The sequence below is a fragment of the Sardina pilchardus genome, chromosome 17 (genome assembly GCF_963854185.1).
Source record: "Sardina pilchardus chromosome 17, fSarPil1.1, whole genome shotgun sequence".
In the NCBI taxonomy this organism is placed as follows: domain Eukaryota; kingdom Metazoa; phylum Chordata; class Actinopteri; order Clupeiformes; family Clupeidae; genus Sardina; species Sardina pilchardus.
This window is the reverse complement of record NC_085010.1, coordinates 28,531,160-28,534,744: the sequence shown is the minus strand read 5'-3', so window position 1 is coordinate 28,534,744 and position 3,585 is coordinate 28,531,160. Positions and strand designations below refer to the sequence as shown.

Genomic DNA, 3,585 nt, shown 5'->3' with positions numbered 1-3,585 from the left:
AAATAATGTGTTTTTAAATCTTGCTGCAAAAAGGCCAGATGTTGTTGTTGTTGATGAGGACAGCAGAGAAGTAACCATTATTGAAGTAGGCTGTGCATTTGACTACAGTCTAGAGGATGCCTACCTCACCAAGCTTTTAAAGTATCAGCCACTCAGAGACATTGTTGTACAGCTTGGGTACAAATGTAAGCTGTTGGTGTGTATATTTGGAAGCTTAGGTAATGTCCACAGACTAGTAGTCAGAGGTTTGCAGATTGCTGGTCTCTCTAAGCCAAGAGCAAAGGCTCTAGCAAAATTCTGCTCAATTTCTGTGATAATTGGCAGTCGCCACATATGGAGAAGGCGTTGTTTTATGTACCCATGAACTGAGACCAGAGACATAGGCTACTGGGTTTGAAATGCTGGTGTCTAAAATTGTTTGTGTTCAATGAAATTCATTGTAAAATGTGAACACAAATAAAGGTATTAAAATGTGTCTGAGTGTGTGTTTCTGTGTGTGTGTGTGTGTGTATGTGTATGTGTATGTGTATGTGTGTGTGTCTGTATCTGTGTGTGTGTGTGTGTGTGTGTGTGTGTGTTTGTAATTACTACAAAATGTAATGCACTATTGTCATATCCTAATTCCTGTATACTTTGTGTGTGTGTGTGTATCTATCTCAGTCATGCTGTAAAGCGCTGGAGTACTTGTGCTCTGAAAGTGTCTCTGAAAGTGAGTACTCGTGAAGTAGAACTTGTTGTTCTTGTTCTCCTTATGTTTCTTGTTATTGTTGTTGTTGTTGTTGTTGTTGTTGTTGTTGTTCTTCTTCTTCTCCTTCTCCTTCTCGTTGATGTTGATGTCTTTGTTTTTCTTCTTCTTCTTCTTCATCTTCTTGTTTTTTATCTTCTTCTGGCTCCTCTTATTGTTCTTGTTGTTCTCTGTCTTGTGGTTATTGTTATTGTGTTGTTGTTGTTCTTCTTCTTCCCCTTCTTTTTCTTCTACTTCTTCTTCTTGTCTTGTTCTTCGTGTGAGATTCTGTCATACATCTTACAGGTGCAGCTCTAACTGCTATCGTAGGATCACTTAACTTAATACCTGAGTTAAGGCTTTGTGTAGCCTTGTTATGTATAGATAGCCTAGATATGTCTAACTTGCTTCATAGGATACCCCACTGGTTCCTCTGGTTGTTCTTGTAAACTAAAAAACAATACACACCAGAGCGGTAGCTCATCCATCTCTGCAGTGCTCGCTGATTATCTCCACATAGTATTATATAATCAGTAATCATGGTAATCAGTTTCATTTGAACATGTCAATAGATTGGACTCCCTCTTGGTACAAATGTTAAAATGTTTTATCTCTGTTTTTTTATCTTAATTTCCAGGTTGTCAGCTGTTGGCTCAACAGCAAAGCATGGTGTGACAAGATGTGTCTTGTGTTCCTGTGACCAGAAGGCTCAACAATGCATCATTCTGACTGACCAGATGGATTGTTTAATCTTTTCTGCTCATCGGAGGGGTTTTCAGATTGTCTGTCTGACCAGAGGAGGACCACTACACTGGCAATGACTGGGGTTTGCCTTAGGGCCCACCAACCATAGCGGTCTCCGCCCAAACCAACCAGCTGTCAACCGCTGCGCTGCCGCTGGCTTGTGGATCTAAAGTTTTGTCATGATAGCTTGTTTTTGTTTTGTACACAACCCTATAGATGATCGCTTATTCCAAGGAAGACACACACAAATAAATACAAACTACTTTAAGGGACACAAAGGTATGGAAGGACTCCAGCCACTGATATTGGACATATGGTGTAATTTTCTTCTGTATCTATCTAATGCAAAACTATACTTGCAACAATTTCTTATGTCATGTGAAATAATAAGATGAAAACCTCACTCATATGCATTAGCTCTTGCATAAAATCTTTGCAATAATGGACCATGTTTACGACAGACTCATTCCGACCCTAGGCCAACCTGGGGCCAATACACTGATGATTGCCTGGGGCCATATCAGGAGCGCGCTTGTCCCTGCGTACCTTTTTTATAATTTTGCTCATATACCATGCATTAGTTGTGTGTAGTGCTGAATGTATTAGTGAAGCTGAACACATTATCTGTGATATATCTGTATGGAAGAGACCCCTTATCACAAACCAATAAAATGTCTGCATTTGATTGACATTGATAAATAGATATATGTTGTGCTGAAATAAAGCCATTTCACTGCTGATCTCATCTGTGGCAAATCATTTCACTGACACCACCTGCTGTAGCGAATGTGATGCACCAGATATTACATTACACTACATCTGGCTGATGCTTTTTAACCAAAGCGACTTACAACATGGTAAAAACATGTTTAAGCCTTTATAAGAGCAATGCTAACAACAATAAACAAAAAAACACGATAAGTGCATCTATGAGTGCAATTGTCTGTAGGGGGAGCGCAGCTAGGAATGAGGGCCTCCTACTTGTACCTGTCAAGGTTAAGACAAGACATCCTTAGAATCTGCCATTCAGACACCTGTATTGGCCAAACAGGCCTTGATAGAAGAGTCAACAACAACAACACAAGAACGGTAACAAGAACCACAAGAAGGAGAACAAGAAGCACAACAAGAACACAAGAACAACAAGAACAATAGCAAGAACCACAAGAAGGAGAACAACAAGAACAACAAGAGGAACCAGAAGTAGGACAACAAGAACACAAGAACAACAAGGACAATAACAAGAACCACAAGGAGAAAAACAAGAACATTAACAAGAACCACAAAAAGATGAACAACAACCAGAACAACAACAAGAACACAAGAACAACAAGAACCACAAGGAGTATTCAACAAGGAGAACACAACAAGGAGAACAGGAGAAGAAGAAGAAGAAGAAGAAGAAGAAGAAGAAGAACAACAACAACAACAACAACAAAAACAAGAATCATCAGGAGAACAACAAAAACAACTAGAGATGTAATTCCAAGGAAATTACGAGTGCATGAAAATGCAAAAATGATGAGGACTTTTATTTTGAAACAGTTGTGGGCAGAGGAAACAGTTGAACAGGATATGCTGTCTTAAGAGAGCCAGAAAGCCTGAGACAGAGAGTTGCTGCCAGGTGGCTTTGAACACCTGGCTTAAGATTCTAATTGCTTAACGACTTCATTGTGATGTCATAATCCAATGTTAAGTCTATGGGAGAATTTTTTTTTAAAAAAATTCATATAAATTAAACAATAAAGTTTTCAAAGTTGAAAATTACATAGCTGAAGTCACCTAAGTAAGACCTACGCAGCGCAGTTTGAATGAAGTTTCTACGTCGAACGGTTGAAGCTGAATTGAACGCACAAAAAGTGACTGAAGACTATAATATCGATAACTAGAGATGTAATTCCAAGGAAATTACGAGTGCATGAAAATGCAAAAATGATGAGGACTTTTATTTTGAAACAGTTGTGGGTAGAGAAAACAGTTGAACAGGATATGTAGTCTTAAGAGAGCCAGAAAGCCTGAGACAGAGAGTTGCTGCCAGGTGGCTTTGAACACCTGGCTTAAGATTCTAATTGCTTAACGACTTTATTGTGATGTCATAATCCAATGTTAAGTCTATG

General features: G+C 38.9%; 1 long non-coding RNA gene across 1 annotated transcript in view; it reads left to right on the top strand.

Moving 5' to 3' along the window:
* Positions 1-2,208, top strand: part of LOC134062406 (uncharacterized) — a 5,603-nt gene extending 3,395 nt beyond the window's left edge. The window contains exons 2-3 of the long non-coding RNA XR_009935455.1: positions 661-709; positions 1,362-2,208. This is a non-coding gene — a long non-coding RNA (uncharacterized LOC134062406). The remainder of the gene's footprint in view (positions 1-660; positions 710-1,361) is intronic.
* Positions 2,209-3,585: the final 1,377 nt, after the last annotated feature.